Source organism: Lissotriton helveticus, chromosome 1_1, assembly GCF_964261635.1.
Source record: "Lissotriton helveticus chromosome 1_1, aLisHel1.1, whole genome shotgun sequence".
In the NCBI taxonomy this organism is placed as follows: Eukaryota; Metazoa; Chordata; class Amphibia; order Caudata; family Salamandridae; genus Lissotriton; species Lissotriton helveticus.
The window spans coordinates 130,145,137-130,167,575 of record NC_136057.1 but is presented as its reverse complement, the minus strand read 5'-3'; positions in this window follow the sequence as shown (position 1 = coordinate 130,167,575).

Here is a 22,439-nt window from a genome sequence, read left to right as displayed (position 1 = left end):
ATGGCAGATGACTCTGTATTGCCTGGTCTCACCCACACATGATGGCAGCAGACCCTGTATCGTGGGGTCACACCCACTCATGATGGCAGCAGACTCTGTATCGCTGGGTCTCACCCACACATGATAGCTGCAGACCCTGTAATGCCTGGTCTCACCCACACATGATGGCAGATGACTCTGTATTGCCTGGTCTCACCCACACATGATAGCTGCAGACCCTGTAATGCCTGGTCTCACCCACACATGATGGCAGATGGCCCTGTATCGCTGGGGCTCACCCACACATGATGGCAGCAGACCCTGTATCGCTCAGTCTCACCCACACATGATGTCAGCGCACCCTGTATCTCTCTGTCTCACCCACACATGATGTCAGCACACAATGTATCGCTCAGTCTCACTCACACATGATGGCAGCAGACCCTGTATCACTCAGTCTCACCCACACATGATGGCAGAAGACCCTGTATCACCGTCTCACCCCAAACATAATGGCAGCGGACCCTGTATCGTGGGGTCTCACCCACTCATCCACGGGGAGGGCCTGCATCATCACTAACGTGAGATGAGAAGCCAGGGGCATGGTACATCTGTCAGATGATAACAGGGGCCCCTGGAGGGCCCGTAAGATAGGCGTGGTGCCAATGATAACTCTTGCCAAGGAGTGAAGGCGCCTAGGGTGGGGTGAGAACCATCTACCCCCTCCCCCCACCCTTCCTTCTGTGATAAACAGCTCAGGGACGAGGAAACAGGAGTTTACAAATTTGCATTTAAGGCCCAGTGAGGTATTTGAAGTATCCTCAACCTGCTGCGTGGCGGGAAGAGAACATTTGGCTGACTTATCTGATCCCTAGTGTGATCTTGTCACACTGACGGTGTTCCGCACCTATCACTTCTGTCTGCAGAGAGTGAGGGGAGGTCACTTGGAGCTGCTGCAGGCTGAGGCGCTGGGATGGCATCGAGGTGATGGACTGCCATTGAGGTGCTGAGCTGGCTTTGAGGTGCTGAGGTGGGTTTAAGGTGCTGGGTTGGGTTCGAGGCGCTGAGCTGACTTTGAGGTGCTGAGGTGGGTATGATGTGCTGAGCTGGGTTTGAGGTGCTGGGCTGGGTTCGAGGCGCTGAGCTGACTTTGAGGTGCTGAGGTGGGTTTGAGGCTCTGGGCTGACTTTAAGGTGCTGAGCTGGCATCAAGCCGTTGGGCTGACTTTGAGGTGCGAATGTGAGTGCGAGGCGCTGGGCTGGCTTTGAGGCGCCGAGCTGGGTAAGAGACGCTGGGCTGGGTTTGAGGCACTGGGCTGACTTTGAGGTTCTGAGCTGGTTTCGAGGTGCTGGGCTGACTTTGATGTGCTGAGGTGTGTTTGAGGCGCTGATCTTGGTTCAAGGTGCTGGGCTGGGTTTGAGGTGCTGAGCTGGGTTCGAGGCGCTGAGCTGACTTTGAGGTGCTGAGGTGTGTTTAAGGCGCTGATCTGGGTTCAAGGTGCTGGGCTGGGTTTGAGGTGCTGAGGTGGGTTCGAGGTACTGTGCCAATGATAACTCTTGCCAAGGAGTGAAGGCGCCTAGGGTGGGGTGAGAACCATCCACCCCCCTTCCCCCCACCCTTCCTTCTGTGATAAACAGCTCAGGGACGAGGAAACAGGAGTTTACAAATTTGCATTTAAGGCCCAGTGAGGTATTTGAAGTATCCTCAACCTGCTGCGTGGCGGGAAGAGAACATTTGGCTGTCTTATCGATTCCCTCGTGTGATCTTGTCACACTGACGGTGTTCCGCACCTATCACTTCTGTCTGCAAAGACTGAGGGGAGGTCACTTGGAGCTGCTGCAGGCTGAGGCGCTGGGATGGCATCGAGGTGATGGACTGGCATTGAGGAGCTGAGCTGGGTTTGAGGCGCTGAGCTGGGTTTGAGGCGCTGAGGTGGGTTTAAGGTGCTGGGCTGGCTTCGAGGCACTGAGCTGGGTTTGCGGCGCTGGGCTGGGTTTGAGGCACTGGGCTGACTTTGAGGTGCTGAGCTGGCTTGAGGCGCTGGGCTGACTTTGAGGTGCTGAGGTGGGTTTGAGGCACTGAGCTGGGTTCGAGGCACTAGGCTGGGTTTGTGGCGCTGGGCTGGGTTTGAGGCGCTGGGCTGACTTTTAGGTGCTGAGCTGGGTTTGAGGCACTGGGCTGACTTTGAGGTGCTGAGGAGGTTTGACATGCTGAGCTGGGTTCGAGGCGCTGGGCTGGTTTTGAGGAGCTCAGCTGACTTTGAGGTGCTGAGGTGGGATCAAGGCACTAGACTGGCTTCGAGGCACTGAGCTGGGTTTGAGGCGCTGGGCTGGGTTTGAGGCGCTGGGCTGACTTTGAGGTGCTGAGCTGGCTTCGATGCGCTAGGCTGACTTTGAGGTGCTGAGCTGGGTTTGAGGTGCTGGGCTGGGTTCGAGGCGCTGAGCTGACTTTGAGGTGCTGAGGTGGGTTTGAGGCGCTGGGCTGACTTTAAGGTGCTGAGCTGGCATCAAGCTGCTGGGCTGATTTTGAGGTGCTGATGTGAGTGCGAGGCGCTGGGCTGGCTTCGAGGCACTGAGCTGGGTACGAGGTGCTGTGCTGGGTTTGAGGCACTGGGATGACTTTTAGGTGCTGAGCTGGTTTCAAGGTGCTGGGCTGACTTTGAGGTACTGAGGTGTGTTTGAGGCGCTGATCTTGGTTCAAGGTGCTGGGCTGGGTTTGAGGCGCTGCGCTCACTTTGAGGTGCTGAGGTGGGTTCAAGGCACTGGGCTAGCTTCATGGCACTGAGCTGGGTACGAAGCGCTGGGCTGGCTTTAAGGCGCTCTGCTGGCTTTGAGGTGCTAGGCTGGATTTGAGGCATGCAGTCACATAATCTGAGGATGGAGCAGTAAATGGCACGTCCTCATGCATGGAGGGGGGCACATAAGCATGCCCCCCTCTGCTCTCCTGCCCTCAATGCAGGTAAGTGCATTAATTTCCCTAAATCTTGGAGCAGGAGGTGCGTGGGGGTGGGGTGGTTGAAGCAAGGGCGTGAAGGGAGTATTCTGTGTCTTTGGGGTCTCTACAAGAAGCTCCTTCCAGCTGGTCTCGTGTGCTTGTTAAGTTAATGCGTTCTTGTGAGGTTGTGAGGTCACGTGTGGTACATTACAGTCAGCCCTGGCTTTACCAGATCATTTCTTGCTCAAAGAGATTCCTTTAGTAAAGGTAAAGTCACAAGTGAGCCAAGATCACACATGGTGAGTACTGTGAGGTATGCATCGCTTCCTGGTTCTGTTAAAAGCCTCTTTGAGCGTTAGTTGTTTTTTAAAGGGCTCTTGCATCTCTCAGGGACTGTCCACTCTTCTGCCCCAGAGTCCTTAAGAGGTCTTTCAATGTGTGTCGTATAACCCGTCTGTTCCTCTGCCCCCAGCCTTTGAGGGGTCTCCCAGCATGGCGTAACCCATCTGCCCCTCTGCCCCATCCTTTGAGGGGTCTCCCAGTGTGTCGTATAACCCGTCTTCTCCTCTGCCCCAGCCTTTGAGATGTCTCCCAGTGTGACGTATAACCCGTCTGCTCCTCTGCCCCAGCATTTGAGGGGTCTCCTTGTGTGTCGTATAACCCATTTGCTTCTCCTCCCCAACCCTTTGAGGGGTCACCCAGTGTGTGTCGTATAACCCATCCGCTCCTCTGCCCCAGCCTTTGAGGGGTCTCCCAGTGTGTTGTATAACCCATATGTTCCTCCTCCCCCATCCTTTGAGGGGTCTCCCAGTGTGTGTCGTATAACCCGTCTGCTCATCTACCCCCACCATTTGAGGGGTCTCCGCGTGTGTCGTATAACCCATCTTCTCCTCTGCCCCAGCCTTTGAGGGGTCTCCTAGTGTGTCGTATAACCCGTCTCCTCCTCCCCCACCCTTTGAGGGGTCTCTGCATGTGTCATATAACCCGTCTGTTCCTCTACTCCCACCCTTTGAGGGGTCTCTGCGTGTGTCATATAACCCGTCTTCTCCTCTGCCCGAGCCTTTGAGGAGTCTCCTAGTGTATCGTATAACCCGTCTGCTCCACTGCCCATAGCCTTTGAGGTGTCTCCTAGTGTCGTATAACCCATCTGTTCCTCTTCCTGCACCCTTTGAGGGGTCTCCCAGTGTGTTGTATAACCTGTCTGCTCCTTTGCCCCCACCCTTTGAGGGGTCTCCCAGTGTGTCACATAACCCGTCTGCTCCTCTGCCCCCAGCCTTTGAGGGGTCTCGCAGTGTGTCATAAAACCCGTCTATTCCTCTGTCCCAGCCTTTGAGGGTTCTCCTAGTGTGTCGTATAACCCGTCTGCTCCTCTACCCCCACCCTTTGAGGGGTCCCCGCCTGTGTCATATAGCCCATCTGCTCCTCTGCCCCAGCCTTTGAGGGGTCTCCCAGTGTGTCGAATAACCTGTCTGCTCCACTAGCCCTAGCCTTTGAATTGTCTCCCATAGTGTTGTATAACCCGTCTGCTCCTCTACCCCAGCCTTTGAGGGGTCTGCTAGTGTGTCGTATTACCCGTCTGCTCCTCTACCCCTACCCTTTGAGGGGTCTCTGCGTGTGCTGTATAACCTGTCTGCTCCTCTGCCCCCAACCTTTGAGGGGTCTCCGCGTGTGTCGTATAATCAGTCTGATCCTCTGCTCGCAGCTTTTGAGGGGTCTCCCAGTATGTCGTACAACCCATCTGCTCCTGTGCCCCAGCCTTTGAGGGGTCTCCCAGTGTGTCCTTTAACCCATCTGCCCCCAACCTTTGAGGGGTCTCCGCGTGTGTCGTATAATCAGTCTGATCCTCTGCTCGCAGCTTTTGAGGGGTCTCCCAGTGTGTCCTTTAACCCATCTGCCCCCAGCCTTTGAGGGGTCACCTCGTGTGTTGTATAACTCGTCTGCTTCTCTGCCCCCACCATTTGAGGGTCTCCCAGTGTGACGAATAACCCGTCTGCTCCTCTGCCCCCACCCTTTGAGGGTCCCCCAGTGTGACGAATAACCCGTCTGCTCCTTTGCCCCAGCCTTTGAGGGGCCTCCCTGTGTGTCGTATAACCCGTCTCCTCCTCTGCCTCAGCCTTTGAGGGGTCTCACAGTGTGTCATATAACCCGTCTGCTCCTCTGCCCCCACCCTTTGAGGGTCTCCCAGTGTGTCGTATAACCCGTCTGCTTTTCTGCCCCAGCCTTTGAGGGGTCTCCTAGTGTGTCGTATAACCCGTCTGCTCCTCTGCCCCAGCCTTTGAGGGGTCTCCTAGTGTGTCGCATAACCCGTCTGCTCCTTTGCCCCTAGTTTCTGAGGGGTCTCTGCATGTGTTGTATAACTCATCTGCTCCTCTGCTCCTCTGCCCCCAGCCTTTGAGGGGTCTCCCAGTGTGTTGTAAAACCTGTCTGCTCCTCTGCCCAGAGCCTTTGAGTGGTCTCCCTGTGTGCTGTATAACCCGTCTGCTCCTCTGCCACTAGCCTTTGGGGTGCTCTGCGTGTGTCATATAACCCGTCTTCCTCTCTGCCCCCAGCCTTTTAGGGGTCTCCTTGTGTGTCGTATAACCTTGCTGCTCCTCTGCCCCCACCGTTTAAGGGTCTCCCTGTGTGTTATATAAGCCGTCTGGCCTCTGCCCCCAGCCTTTGAGGGGTCTCCCAGTGTGTGTTGTATAACTAGGCCTGGGCGTAGTTTGCATAGCTGATGACACTGTGTACTTGTAGGAACTGTGTGAAAAAAACATATATATATCTCTGTCTTTATATGCTAAAGTGCTTATAGTAATTTCACAAAAGTGAAACTGAAAAATTAGCAAGCAGTGAGAGAGGTGATGATTTTGGTATCCTCCCTAATCTAGGGGGAGTACCAAACAGATGGTCTTGAAAACAAAAAAGCACATCTTATTGAACGGTTTGGTGGTGGTTCCATCCTCTTAGGACCACCACAAACACAGTTATTTGCAAAAAACATTCCCAACCAAAGACCCTGCAAAGCATTATGGGATGAGATTAGCAGTGGGCAGTGAATATTATATAGTATCAAATATCAAAATAATTCTACAAAGAGCTGCAGTTCAACTGGTGGCTACTAGATGTCCCTCACGAGTCAAATGCAAATGCTTGATGAAAAAGCTTCAGTGGTTTTGCATTTGACTCGTGAGGGACATCTAGTAAGGACTAGTGGAACTGCAGCTTGATGTGAGAATAATTTCAATGCTTTGCATTTGACTCGTGAGGGACATCTAGTAACGACTAGGTGAACTGCAGCTCTTTGTCGAATTATTTTGATATTGAATTCTATAATATTCACTGCCCACTGCTATTCTCGTCCCATAATGCTTTGCAGGGCCTTTGGTTGGGATTGTTTTTTTGCCAATAACTGTGCTTGGGGTGGTCCTAAGAGGATGGGACCACCACTGAAGTTCAGCAAAATTTGCTTTTTGTTTATGCTCTTTGTGGTCAAGGCATCTTCTTTGTCCTCCCCCTATGTTAGGGGGGGGCCCAACATCATCAGCTCTCTCATTGCCTAATGTTTTCATTGTAAAAGTTCATTTTTGTGAACTGGTTATATGCTTTTGAACATGTAATATTACTTTTTCAAAGCATCTGAGAATGTTGTTGATTTAGCAGCTATGCTAAGTACTATACGTGCAATTCGCAAAGTGCGGATTAAGTAAAAGTTTGCATGCTTTGTTAGCGTAGCACCCGTCTGCTTCTCTGCCTGCAGCCTTTGAGAGGTCCCACAGTGTGTAGTATAACCCACCGCCGGGTTCTCCTAGTGGTGTGTCGTATAACCAGTCTGTTCCTCTGCCCCCACCCTTTGAGGGGTCTCCCAGTGTGTGTCATATAACCTGTCTGCTCCTCTGCCCCCACCCTTTGCGGGGTCTCCGCGTGTGGAGTATAACCCATCTGCTCCTCTACCCCCACCCTTTGCGGGGTCTCCGCATGTGTCGTATAACCCGTCTGCTCCTCTGCCCCCAGCGTTTGAGGGATCTCTTAGTCTCTTGTAGGGCTGGTTCACTCATCTGCTTCAATCCTTTGTTGACTTGTCGTTGTGTCGGGTTGGGTCATTGCATTCTGCTGCCTCTGGCCTTACAGGGTGTATCCTTGTGCCTCTCAGGGACGGTCCACTCTTCTGCCCCACGTCTTCCAATGTGTCTTGTATAACCTGTCTCCGAGTCTGTCTCAGGATCGGTCCACGCATGCTTCAAGCCTGTAATGACTTCTCCTCACGTCATGTACGGCCAGTCCATCGGTCTTCAGTGACACCAGATGGGTTTCAAGGATAGTAGGATGCTCCCGCCTTTCTAACCTCAGATGTGTTCTCTCTCTTCACAGACAGATGAGTCCTCTCCAGAAGTGACACCGAAGGAGATCAGAGGCAAACCTCTGGAACCTCTGGAACAGACGATGGCCGCCATGGGGCACGGAGTCCTCCTCTTCGTCCTCCTCTTGGGTAGGTCCTGGTTGTGTAGAAGGAACCTTCGTCATCACTTTTACAATCCAGACATAAAGGGTGTAATTAAAGGGCAGCAAGACAGACTTAGAGCATTGGAGAGGAATATCACATCATATTCAGCATAAAATAACATGCTGGAAGAAGATGCCAGTGTGGAGATGAAGTGATCTTCGGTTAACTGGTCTGAAGGCATGGTCTATCTCCTTCTAACAGCCCATTCTTGCCCAACTGGTCATTCAGAGTGTTGTAAGTTACGTTAAAAAGGAACGCACTGAAGAAAACATGAAACATGGAAATATAGTGCAGCATCAAGCCCACACACAAACACAGTTGTTAAAAATGGAAAGCAGTGTAGGCCCAAATCCGGCACTGACACAAGCACGGTGAAATGTTTACTTAAGGGAGGAGTGAACTAAGAAACTTAAATGGGTTTTCAGTTAAAGGCCAACTAAGACTTCAAAGCATTCACCACATCAGCACACATGTCCACCGGCATGCACCCCGTGCCTTGAAACAGATTGTGGTACAAAAGCAGGTGGTGATGGACGGAGCATCTGAACCAATCAAACACTCACACCCAGTCAACAGATCTGGGTTTAATCCATCACCGTTCTTTAACCCACTCTGCCACCCCAGTTCAGACATGGCCATATGCAAATCAGTCTGACCCTGTGCCTCATGGGAACAGTCCAGCCCGAACTGCCAAGCCATGCCTTCCCTAGACCGGAAACAAGCTTCCGAGGACCGGTTTCTGGCATTTCAGCCGTCTTCAGAAGGCTTGCTTGAATCCAGTGGCAAAGTGAGCAAGGGACTCACGTCTGAGCATACCCTGCCAACTTATGGCGAACAAAGTGGTACAAAAGAGGGTGGTGATGGACGGAGCATCTGAACCAATCAAACAGTCACACCCAGTCAACAGATTTGGGTTTAATCCATCACCGTTCTTTAGCCCACTCTGCCATCCCAGTTCAGACATGGCCATATGCAAAGCAGTCTGACCCTGTGCCTCACGGGAACAGTCCTGCCCGAACTGCCAAGCCATGCCTTCCCTGGACCGGAAACAAGCTTCCGAGGACCGGTTTCTGGCATTTCAGCCGTCTTCAGCCCGGCTTGCTTGAATCCAGTGGCAAAGTGAGCAAGGGACTCACGTCTGAGCATACCCTGCCAACTTATGGCGAACAAAGTGGTACAAAAGAGGGTAGTGATGGACGGAGCATCTGAACCAATCAAACTCTCACACCCAGTCAACAGATCTGGGTTTAATCCATCACCGTTCTTTAGCCCACTCTGCCACCCCAGTTCAGACATGGCCATATGCAAATCAGTCTGACCCTGTGCCTCACGGGAACAGTCCAGCCCGAACTGCCAAGCCATGCCTTCCCTGGACCGGAAACAAGCTTCCGAGGACCGGTTTCTGGCATTTCAGCCGTCTTCAGCCCGGCTTGCTTGAATCCAGTGGCAAAGAGAGCAAGGGACTCACGTCTGAGCATACCCTGCCAACTTATGGCAAACAAAGTGGTACAAAAGAGGGTGGTGATGGACGGAGCAACTGAACCAATCAAACACTCACACCCAGTCAACAGATCTGGGTTTAATCCATCACCGTTCTTTAGCCCACTCTGCCACCCCAGTTCAGACATGGCCATATGCAAATCAGTCTGACCCTGTGCCTCATGGGAACAGTCCAGCCCGAACTGCCAAGCCATGTCTTCCCTGGACCGGAAACAAGCTTCCGAGGACCGGTTTCTGGCATTTCAGCCGTCTTCAGCCCGGCGTGCTTGAATCCAGTGGCAAAGTGAGCAAGGGACTCACGTCTGAGCATACCCTGCCAACTTATGGCAAACAAAGTGGTACAAAAGAGGGTGGTGATGGACGGAGCATCTGAACCAATCAAACACTCACACCCAGTCAACAGATTTCGGTTTAATCCATCACCGTTCTTTAGCCCACTCTGCCATCCCAGTTCAGACATGGCCATATGCAAATCAGTCTGACCCTGTGCCTCAAGGGAACAGTCCAGCCCGAACTGCCAATCCATGCCTTCCCTGGACCGGAAACAAGCTTCCGAGGACCGGTTTCTGGCATTTCAGCCGTCTTCAGCCCGGCTTGCTTGAATCCAGTGGCAAAGTGAGCAAGGGACTCACGTCTGAGCATACCCTGCCAACTTATGGCGAACAAAGTGGTACAAAAGAGGGTAGTGATGGACGGAGCATCTGAACCAATCAAACTCTCACACCCAGTCAACAGATCTGGGTTTAATCCATCACCGTTCTCTAGCCCACTCTGCCACCCCAGTTCAGACATGGCCATATGCAAATCAGTCTGACCCCGTGCCTCACGGGAACAGTCCAGCCCGAACTGCCAAGCCATGCCTTCCCTGGACCGGAAACAAGCTTCCGAGGACCGGTTTCGGCATTTCAGCCGTCTTCAGCCCGGCGTGCTTGAATCCAGTGGCAAAGTGAGCAAGGGACTCACGTCTGAGCATACCCTGCCAACTTATGGCAAACAAAGTGGTACAAAAGAGGGTAGTGATGGACGGAGCATCTGAACCAATCAAACACTCACACCCAGTCAACAGATCTGGGTTAATCCTTCATCGTTCTTTAGCCCACTCTGCCACCCCAGTTCAGACATGGCCATATACAAATCAGTCTGACCCTGTGCCTCATGGGAACAGTCCAGCCCGAACTGCCAAGCCATGCCTTCCCTGCACCGGAAACAAGCTTCAGAGGACCGGTTTCTGGCATTTCAGCCATCTTCAGCCCGGCTTGATTGAATACAGTGGCAAAGTGAGCAAGGGGCTCACGTCTGAGCATACCCTGCCAACTTATGGCGAACAAAGTGGTACAAAAGAGGGTGGTGATGGACGGAGCATCTGAACCAATCAAACACTCACACCCAGTCAACAGATCTGGGTTAATCCTTCATCGTTCTTTAGCCCACTCTGCCACCCCAGTTCAGACATGGCCATATGCAAATCAGGCTGACCCTGTGCCTTATCGGAACAGTCCAGCCCGAACTGCCAAGCCATGCCTTCTCTGTACCGGAAACAAGCTTCCGAGGACCGGTTTCTGGCATTTCAGCTGTCTTCAGGAAGCTTGTTTCCGGTCCAGGGCAGGCATGGCTTGGCAGTTCGGGCTGGACTGTTCTAATGAGGCACAGGGTCAGACTGATTTGCATATGGCCATGTCTGAACTGGGGTGGCAGAGTGATGGCGGTGATGGATTAAACCCAGATCTGTTGACTGGGTGTGAGTGTTTGATTGGCTCAGATGCTCCGTCCATCACCACCCCCTTTTGTACCAAATTGAAAAAGATTGTGGCGTGATTACCCAATAGGTTCACATTATCGAATTAGCCCACAACACACAGTTGCTTGATAAAACAATGGGTGCAGGGAAGTAACTAAGGGGCCGATTCACAGAATTTATCTGATATAAAATCCTAAACTTGCTGCTTTTGGTATTCACAGAGGGCAATTAGTAGAAGTAAAGTTAGGACTCCTAACTTTACTACTACTTAATGCCTTTTGTGAATACTGAAAGTCGTAAAGTTAGAATTTTGTCTCAGTTTAGTAGTAGTAAAGTTTGGAGGCCTAACTCTACTACTACTAAATGCCTTCTGTGAATCCCGAAAGTAGTAAGTTTCGGATATGATCTCAGATTAGTTCTGTGAATCGGCCCCTAAATTCTGAGCACACAAATGTCTCAGGCACACAATGCTGCCAGCACACACTTCACGTAATTTACATCTAACATGAAACACACACGCATCCATAGGCAGAAGAAAGCTCAGTCTGCCCACCTTTGGTGGAAGTATAATGAAGAATGTGTAATGGATGATTTCAGGAATTCAGGGTTATGAGGTCATATGACTTTGAGTGTTTTAAATCTGTAATTTGCAAGTCAACTATTATTTACTTTGCATAATAAAGCATTGTTTTCATGTGTATAAAAAGGCCTGTATCCGAGCAGGTATTTAAGATAAACCCGAGAGACAGCCTGAGCAGGGCTGAGGTGAGGTTTGTATTGTATGCTGAAGGTTTTTCTTCCTGTTGCAACAGTAAATTCTTTCTTTTTAGTAGCAAGAAGAGTCTGTATTTCTATTCTGGGATTGTGAGTTTTATCACCCCGCAACAAGAGAATTGCCTGGGAGAAGGGAGAGATGTATCTGCCTGCTCTGCCATCGGCAGTCCTGTATAAACCAGCCAAGAGCTCTGGGTGAGTGCTCTAAGTTGTTTCCCTCCTGGCCCTGATGGCATGAACGAGGACAGCTCCAGGCCCCGATGGCATGAACGAGGACAGCTCCAGACCCTAATGGCATGAACGTGGACAGCTCCAGGCCCGATGGCAGGAACGAGGACAGCTCCAGGCCCAATGGCACGAACGAGGACAGCTCCAGGCCCAGATGGCATGAACGAGGATAGCTCCAGGCCCCGATGGCATGAACGAGAAAAGCTCCAGGCCCCGATGGCATGAACGAGGACAGCTCCAGGACCCGATGGACAGCTCCAGGCCCCGATGGCATGAACGAGGACAGCTCCAGGCCCCGATGGCATGAACGAGGACAGCTCCAGGCCCCGATGGCATGAACGAGGACAGCTTCAGACCCGATGGCATGCACGAGGACAGCTCCAGGCCCTGATTGCATGAATGAGGACAGCCAGTTTGCTGATACTCCCACTGGGCTGTTTTGAGCAGTCCTGGTGAGGACTGCTGCTTTCTACTTCTAGAGCTGCATCTGGAGATCCTGAGCTCTGACGTCCAAAAGAATGGCGATGGTCCAGTGTGAGAGGGGGCTGCTGAGTACTTCACAGGCTCCCAGTTAACTGGTGCACCAGTGATAGGGAAGCCCATGGAATGGATTTCAAGAGTCTCTGACTCCTGAAGCCATTCCACAAGAAAGCAACTCTTAAAGCTTTTCAGATATCCCATGTGACTGAGAGGTTTGTTTTGTTGGCATGTGCTTGATTTGTGTGAACACCCTGCATGTTCCAGAGCCACATACGTAGGAGCCGGTGGTGGTGAGAGCTTGGAGTTTGACCTACCCCTGGAAGCACAAGAGGAAGCAAGTGTGTCACCCAAAGTCAACATAAATCCTAGGCCCTCCCACGATTATAACACCTTACTCTCCCCCAAGGGAGTCACAGCTGGGACACAGCAGCATCATCCAGTCGACCAACCATCCGGTACAGAATGTTGCGGGTAACATGAGTAAACCGAGTGTCTGCATTTATGTAAATCAGTGCACAGACCCACAGCTCACAGGACACTGCACAGCTCACAGGACACTGTGCAGCTCACAGGACACTGTGCAGCACACAGGACACACTGCGCAGCTCACAGGACACTGCGCAGCTCACAGGACACTGCGCAGCTCACAGGACACTATGCAGCTCACAGGACACTGTGCAGCTCACAAAACATTGTGCAGCTCACAGGACACTGTGCAGCACACAGGACACACTGCTCAGCTCACAGGACACTGCACAGCTCACAGGACACTGTGCAGCTCACAGGACACTGTGCAGCACACAGGACACACTGCGCAGCTCACAGGACACTGCGCAGCTCACAGGACACTGCGCAGCTCACAGGACACTATGCAGCTCACAGGACACTGTGCAGCTCACAAAACATTGTGCAGCTCACAGGACACTGTGCAGCACACAGGACACACTGCTCAGCTCACAGGACACTGCACAGCTCACAGGACACTGTGCAGCTCACAGGACACTGTGCAGCACACAGGACACACTGCGCAGCTCACAGGACACTGCGCAGCTCACAGGACACTGCGCAGCTCACAGGACACTATGCAGCTCACAGGACACTGTGCAGCTCACAAAACATTGTGCAGCTCACAGGACACTGTGCAGCACACAGGACACACTGCTCAGCTCACAGGACACTGCACAGCTCACAGGACAATGTGCAGCTCACTGGATACTGGGCAGCTCACAGGACACTGGGCAGCTCACAGGACACTGTGCAGCTCACAGGACACTATGCAGCTCACAGGACACTGTGCAGCTCACAAAACATTGTGCAGCTCACAGGACACTGTGCAGCACACAGGACACACTGCTCAGCTCACAGGACACTGCGCAGCTCACAGGACACTGCGCAGCTCACAGGACACTATGCAGCTCACAGGACACTGTGCAGCTCACAAAACATTGTGCAGCTCACAGGACACTGTGCAGCACACAGGACACACTGCTCAGCTCACAGGACACTGCGCAGCTCACAGGACACTGTGCAGCTCACTGGATACTGGGCAGCTCACAGGACACTGGGCAGCTCACAGGACACTGTGCAGCTCACAGGACACTGTGCAGCTCACAAAACATTGTGCAGCTCACAGGACACTGTGCAGCACACAGGACACACTGCTCAGCTCACAGGACACTGCGCAGCTCACAGGACACTGCGCAGCTCACAGGACACTATGCAGCTCACAGGACACTGTGCAGCTCACAAAACATTGTGCAGCTCACAGGACACTGTGCAGCACACAGGACACACTGCTCAGCTCACAGGACACTGCGCAGCACACAGGACACTGTGCAGCTCACAGGACACTGCGCAGCTCACAGGACACTGCGCAGCTCACAGGACACTGCGCAGCTCACAGGACACTGTGCAGCTCACAGGACACTGTGCAGCTCACAGGACACTGCGCAGCTCACAGGACACTGTGTACTGGGAAGCTCACAGGACACTGTGCAGCTCACAGGACACTGTGCAGCTCACAGGACACTGCGCAGCTCACAGGACACTGTGCAGCTCACAGGACACTGCGCAGCTCGCAGGTCACTGTGTACTGTGCAGTTCACAGGACACTGTGCAGCTCACAGGACACTGCGCAGCTCACAGGACACTGTGCAGCTCACAGGACACTGCGCAGCTCGCAGGTCACTGTGTACTGTGCAGTTCACAGGACACTGTGCAGCTCTTGCAGCTCCGCTGTGGCCTCCCTTCATCCATACAATGGAGACCCTCTCACCCGCACTGTCTCTGCATTCAGAGAAACTAGAGCTGCAGGGTGACCTCCTGCAAGTCCGAGCGTCCTACGTCTCCGGCATCGAGAAAATACTTCAAGACCTGAATTATTCCCTAAATGAATGGCTGCAAAAAGCCCAAACGATGTATCACAAACGCCGATGCACCAGCACCATCAACCACCTAAAACCCATCCCTTCTGTTTCGCCAGGCATCCGAGCAGGAGTAAAACCCCGGAATACCAACTCGGCACCTAGCGTCACGACAGATTCCAGTCAGAGTAAACTGGACACTCCCGTTTCTACGGCAAATTGTACACCGATTGGCTAGGGCCACGGTGTAGCTTGGCCCATCAGGTGGCGAGGGGCTGCCTGCCTTGGGATCGCCCGCAAGATAACCCACCATGTTGGCATATTCGTCATGCTAATAAACCTGCAGCAGTTTTCTCTGCAAAGAAGGTGTCTTGTCTGGTTATTCTCTAGGAGATTGCTGTATGGGTGGATGGTGAGTGTTGCCAATATTGGCACTATACGGCAAATTGTAAAGCGAGAATGAAAGCGACGGCAACACGATAAACGCAGACAAAACCCAATCATTAGACAAGAATCTGAACATCGCACTCACTCAACCAATCCAACTACGAGGCAGCCAGTCGTTTCATGCCAGAGTCACACATGCTCTGACATCCATGATGCAGAGACCTCGATGATGCTCTGACATCCATAATGCTATGACGTCCATGATGCAGTGACCTCGATGATGCTCTGACCTCCATGATGCTGTGACGCCGTGACGTCCATGATGCTGTGACATCCATGATGCAGTGACCTCGATGATGCTCTGACCTCCATGATGCTGTGACATCCATGATGCAGTGACCTCGATGATGCTCTGACCTCCATGACGCTGTGACGCCGTGACGTCCATGATGCTGTGACGTCCATGATGCTCTGACCTCCATGACGCTGTGACATCCATGATGCAGAGACCTTGATGATGCTCTGACCTCCATGACGCTGTGACGATCATGATGTAGTGACCTCGATGATACTGTGACGTCCATGATGCAGTGACCTCGATGATGCTCTGACATCCATGACGCTGTGACATCCATGATGCTGTGACGATCATGATGCAGTGACCTCGATGATACAGTGACGTCCATGATGCAGTGACCTCGATGATGCTCTGACATCCATGACGCTGTGACATCCATGATGCTGTGACGATCATGATGCAGTGACCTCGATGATGCTCTGACATCCATGACGCTGTGACATCCATGATGCTGTGACGATCATGATGCAGTGACCTCGATGATACAGTGACGTCCATGATGCAGTGACCTCGATGATGCTCTGACATCCATGACGCTGTGACATCCATGATGCTGTGACGATCATGATGCAGTGACCTCGATGATACAGTGACGTCCATGATGCAGTGACCTCGATGATGCTCTGACATCCATGACGCTGTGACATCCATGATGCTGTGACGATCATGATGCAGTGACCTCGATGATACAGTGACGTCCATGATGCAGTGACCTCGATGATGCTCTGACATCCATGACGCTGTGACATCCATGATGCTGTGACGATCATGATGCAGTGACCTCGATGATACAGTGACGTCCATGATGCAGTGACCTCGATGATGCTCTGACATCCATGACGCTGTGACATCCATGATGCTGTGACGATCATGATGCAGTGACCTCGATGATACAGTGACGTCCATGATGCAGTGACCTCGATGATGCTCTGACATCCATGACGCTGTGACATCCATGATGCTGTGACGATCATGATGCAGTGACCTCGATGATACAGTGACGTCCATGATGCAGTGACCTCGATGATGCTCTGACATCCATGACGCTGTGACATCCATGATGCTGTGACGATCATGATGCAGTGACCTCGATGATACAGTGACGTCCATGATGCAGTGACCTCGATGATGCTCTGACCTCCATGATGCTGTGACATCCATGATGCAGTGACCTCGATGATGCTCTGACCTCCATGATGCTGTGACGTCGTGACGTCCATGGTGCTGTGACGTCCATGATGCTGTGACGCCCATGAAGCTGTGACGTCCATGATGCTGTGACCTCCATGATGCTGTGATATCCATTTTTAAGAACATGGTGTCGGCGACCTAATGAAGGCTAGTTAGCTTGAGCTAGGTAAACACATTTCAGAATATTGTAGCAAAGTTATCTCAAGTGCATTAATGCTACATTAGCATATACCTGTGAATTCAAGTAGAGTTGAATAGTCACTACAGCTCTCATTATGAGTGGTGGAAATCCACCCGGAGCGATGGTAAAGTTCTGCCAACGGCAACTACTGTGGACCTAATCATTCTGGGCTCAGAGACACTGGACCTGTTTTGGCAGCCTCAAGGCAGGGGCTGCAGTCAGCTGCAGAGCACAGCCTCTATCGAACCCCTGCAGCAGCGTGGAAGGAAAAGAGATTACTCCACCCAAACCCCCGCACATTGTTTTTTTTATTGATTTTAGACTGCCTCTGTGTCTGTTATCAAGTTTTGCTGCCTCCGCCCCCACAGTATTTTCTACTATCTGTTTCCGCCCACTGCATTAGCGGCAGTCGGCGGTCTAGTTGTTGCGGCCACTGCACAGCAGGGCCATGTGGTGGGTGGGGAGGAGTCACGGGCTACTTAACCCTGGGTGGAGCAAGCGCACGTCCAAAGAGGCAAGCCCATGAGTTGAGGGCTGCTTGTATTTGCGTGTCGCTAATTTTCTTTAATCTGTTTTTAAACTTTGAATTGCTGCTAACCCCCCGCACATTGGTTTTTTATTGATTTAAACTGCCTCTGTGTCTCTTACCAAGTTTTGCTGCCTCAGCCCCCACAGTATTTTCTACTATCTGTTTCCACCCGCTGCATTAGCGGCAGTCGGTGGTCTAGTTGTTGCGGCGGCTGCACAGCAGGGGCGTGTGGTGGGTGGGGAGGAGTCACGGGCTACTTAACCCCGGATGGAGCAAGTGCGCAGTGCACGCACGCAGCGGCGCGCTACTGGCGTGCCAAAGGTGCACCAAAGGGAAGCTCGTCTGCGCCAGGCCAGGACCAGGGGCCAGGACCCCTGGACCCATCCTCTGCTATTCAAAGCAGGAACTGTGCTCAATGAATAAAGATAGTTTCTCATTACAGCGTCATACTATCACGAAACTTAAACGGCATGGCTTGCTGATGCCACTTCTCAGCCATAACCCTGGGGATGGACCTGTGAAGCCCCTAACTGGGAAGCCGGAGAAGCCAACCGGCCATACGAGTTGTAGGTTTGCGCTGCTTAACACTCACTCACTGAACAAACATAGCCTAGAGGTCTTTTCACTCCTGCAAAAGGACAGTCTCGATCTGCTGTGTGTCACAGAAACATGGCTGGACGAGCACTCCATGCCGGACCCGGTGGAAGAACTGCCTCCCGACTTCTCCGCTATCCATTTTAATAGACCAAGTAACATTAGGGGTGGGGGGTCGCATTCCTGTTTAATCAATCATTGAAAATGGAAACCCTATGCTCAGATCACATTGCGGGGGCGGAGGTAGTGGGTGTCAAGCTCCGCTCCTCGTGGGATTGCTTAGTCGCACTGATAGTGTATCGCCCCCCACACACGCCGGTAGGGTTTATGGAACCATTCCTGGAGCTGGTCCAGGACCTACGCGCCCGTTACAAGGAAATGCTGGTACTTGGAGACTTTAACTTCCATTGGGAAATAATCCCAAAGGAAGGTCAGGCGCACCAACTGGAGGAGGCCCTAACTGCACTGGGATTGAACCAATTGGTGGTTGGCCCCACTCATGAGAAAGGGCACACCTTGGACCTGATTTGGGCATCGCCTGCGTTATTTGGCCCCCTAGCCATCTCTCCATGCTCCTTGTCAGATCATTTCTTGTTGCAAGGTCACTTCTCATTCACCACACAGACTGCCAATGTCCCATTGAAATGGAATATGCGGCGCAGTTGGAACAAAGTTAACGCCAAGGATTTGCTGGCCATTCTGTCTTTTTCCAACCACGCCCCATCCAAGAGTAGCACCATGGATGCGGAAAGTGCCGCCTTAATGCAAAAACTTAAGGAGCCGGTGGAGATTGTAGCACCCGCTCGCAAGGTTAGAATGGCTGACAAGAACAAGGTGGCCCCCTGGTTTAAAGATGCGCTTTGGCAACAAAAACAATCTCTTCGCCAGTATGAGAGAGCATGGCTAATAACCTATGACTCCACTACACATGAAGCTTACACCACAAAGTTTGCCACCTATAAAAAAGCTATTCTAACCCGGAAAGCTACATTTTATGAAGGCTATGATTACTGAAGCAGCAAACCCCCAGAAAGAGATTTTCAGGGTCCTAAATGAACTCAGGAAAGAGAGGGTGCAAAAACCGGCCTTCAAACAAGTAGATTGCCAAAAATGTAAAACTTTTTTGACGGGAAAGATTAGCGATTTGTTGGTGGCAATCCAGCACACTCCAACCTTTCCCTGTTCAATTGAGCCACATTTTCGCCCCCAGTGGTGGATGCTATTTTGTCTTCTTTCCCTACTCTTACAGAGGAACAACTGACTATGCTAGCTGGGAGGGTGAAATCAGGCTCTCCAGCTGATCCCTGTCCCCCCAAGATCTTTAGATTGGCATTACCAGGAATTAAGGACAGGGTGCTCCCGCTCCTTAATCACTCATTGGAAACTGGACAGGTCACTAGCAATTTCAAGGAGGCTCGGGTGATTCCATTATTAAAAAAGCCCGGTGCGGATGGGAAGGATCTGAAGAATTTCAATCTCACAGCTGCCATTCTTAGCAAAAATATTAGAACAGCATGTGCTGCAGTCCCTTGCCCGTCACCTGGAGGCCAATCATCTTCTCGAACCCAACCAGGTGGGTTTTAGTCTGCATCACAGCATGGAATTAGTCATGCTTTCCGTGCTGGACGAGATGAGAATAAGAGCGGATGGGAAGACGCCGTGTGCTCTGGTTCTGTTACATCTATCCGCGGCTTTTGACACGGTTAATCATGGTCAACTCTTGTCGCGGATTGCTAACCTAGGGATCCAGGGCACAGCCAGTGCTTGGCTAGCTTCCTTCCTCAGAGATCGCTCTCAAAGAGTCCAGTTAACAGACCTGGTATCTCACCCTGTGACCTTGGCATGTGGAGTACCGCAGGGTTCAGCACTGTCCCCCTTGCTTTTTAATGTTTACTTACAGCCTTTAGTCACAGCTCTAAACCAGCTGGATTGTAGGGTATATAACTATGCCGACGATACCCAAATTCTGATCGAAATTGACCAGTCGCCTATATCGCAGGTGAGAATGCAAGATATCTTGAAATTCACTGTGAATTGGATGTCGGCAAATTCATTAAAACTGAATCCGGATAAAACGGAGCTGCTAGCGGTCACTACAGCAGCGAACCCCTGGAATGAGCTGTTCTGGCCTAGTGAACTGGGACAGTCCCCAGAACCAGCGCCCGTAGTAAAAAGTCTCGGTATCAAAATGGACGCTATGCTGTCAATGTCCCAACAGGTCTCGACAGTGGTAGGAACCTGTGTGGGACTGCTGCGACAACTTCGGAAACTGTCCTCGCTGCTGTCTTTTTCAATCATCCGTCTCAGCCTTGATCCTGGCCCGCCTGGATTATGGTAATTCCCTATATATCGGGCTGCCAAAAAAATCCTTGGCCAGGCTTCAAGGCGTTATGAACGATGCAGCCAGATTGATTTTTTTAAAACCCAGAAGGTCCCATGTCACCCCGTTGTTGCAGGACTTACACTGGCTACCGTTATCACAGAGATCTAAATTCAAAAGTCTCTGTATCGTTCACAAAGCCATCTATGGCTCAGCCCCGAGTTACATCAAGGATAGACTGGCCTTATACGTTCCCAGCAGGAGGCTGCTGTCTTCAGAAACATGTCTCCTGGTATGTCCACATTTCAGAGGTAATCTCTGGGGGGAAGAGCCTTTTCGACCACAACGCCGCCAGTTTGGAACAAACTTCCCGAATGTTTGCGCAAGGAAACCAACTTGCTCACCTTCAGGAAGAGATTAAAAACTGTTCTCTTACTGGAAGCCTGGAGCTCCATGTAAAGCACTCCACCTGACTTTCCCGCTTCACCTCATGGTCTCCTCTCGTACAGCGCTTAGAGACCTATTTGGTGATAATGCGCTATACAAATGCGCCATGACATAACATAACATAACAAACAGGCTGAGCCTCACTGCAATCCCATCGGCCATGCCGCTTGACTATGGCCAGCCGTAACTCCATAACAGATTACTGCTGGTTTACAATGCAGCGGCCTGACTAGTTCTGGGTCGAGCATGGCACAAACATGTTTCCAACCATCTAGTAAATGTGCATTGGCTTCCTGTCTCTATTAGGATTGTCATTGAAAGTCAATGGGCCCGATTCACAAAGGTAAAATGAGACGAAAGTCTAACTTTACGAGTTCCGATATTTACAGAGGATTTACTTCTGGTAAATGCCCTTTGTGAACACTGAAAGTCATAAAGTTCAATTTTTGGTATTCACAAAGCACATTTAAGAGTAATGCCCTTTGTGAATACCAAAAGTCATAAATTTAGACTTGTGTCTCAGTTTACCGTTGTGAATCGGACCCAATGTATTTGAGATAAAGTCTTTGGCCTGGATTCACAAACATTTCACGCCGAATCTCAGCCAATGTAGTTGGTGCACTGCGTTTGTGAAAGGGAGAGAGTAGAACTGTGTTATATCTTCAAACAAATGGTGCGGCTCAGCTCTCTCCCTGCACTGGTGCAAGGGTGTATGTGTTATGGTCAGGATACTTTTTGTGCAGGAAAGAGCACCTTCCTGCACAAAAAACATCCTTTCTCCTTCTTATTATGTGTGCTGGTGAATGCGGCACATGTTAAAAGAAGAAATAATTAAGAGAAATGAAGATATTTCACCTTGGCACACCTGCCTCAGCCAGTCACACCATTTTAGCACAGACTCATTGACAAAACTCTGCATTCCTGGAAAGTCAGGTCTCTGCAGGAGTGAAGAGATCCCACCCAAACTCTCCAAGATGATTCCTCAACACTTGCTCCTGAAACAGAGGGTGGTGGGTAATCACAAGAGGGAAGGAGCTCATGGTTCGATCTCCGGCACCGGCGGCACGATAGCCCAGCACCATGTGACTCTGGGCAATAGCTCGCTTAATCTTCCCGGCGTCCCCCAGCGCCTTGACATCGTTAGGGGTAATTGTTCACGCTTTACAAGTACCGGATTTTATTTACCTTTTTATAGCCTGAACATATGAAGCAACAGTCCACCAGTCAGTGTACCCCTGGACATTCACAATCTATGAATGTAGTGAGCGAGGCTTATCCTGTACCCATCACCACTTGTTAACATGCATTCAACACCCACCCCAGGTCTGAGTAAAGTCCCTGTGCTTCTCCTTTCTATTGATTCATTCTTGTCCGTAGAGTATTGTTTTGCTCTTTTTAACCGTAGCGTCAGGTTTACCCGAAACGAGTGATCCACTGAGATGTTCGCACATGGATAACTCCACTTATCCTTCACTTGTTCGCAATGTGATACAATCTGCATACAACTATAGGCAGCAATGTCGCAAGGGAAGGGGTTTATTGTCCAAGGATTCAGTGCGCTGACCTTATAGTTCAGGCGGTAACGGTGCTTGTGGGTAGATTCACTCTCAGTTCTTTCTTTCTGTTTCCTCTCAGGTCGAGGCCTACAGGACGTCCAGGGGGCAGCCAGCGCAGGTAAGCAGGAGATCTTATCAGGAGAAGGACCTCGAAGCCAAGCAGAGTCTCGCGGACTGGGCGCGTATTTATAGCACCAGACCCAAGATGGCCGCCCAGTCTCGCAAGAGTTGGAAATATCACGGGATTTCAACTTTGTGCTATCACATGGAAGGAGGCTGTTAAAATGATGTAATGGGGTAGACATCTCTTGTAGGTAGTATAAGTAGATTTAATCAGGTAGAAGTCAGCAGGTATACAGTTACAAGAAGATCCTTAGTAAATCAGGTAGTCTCTGGT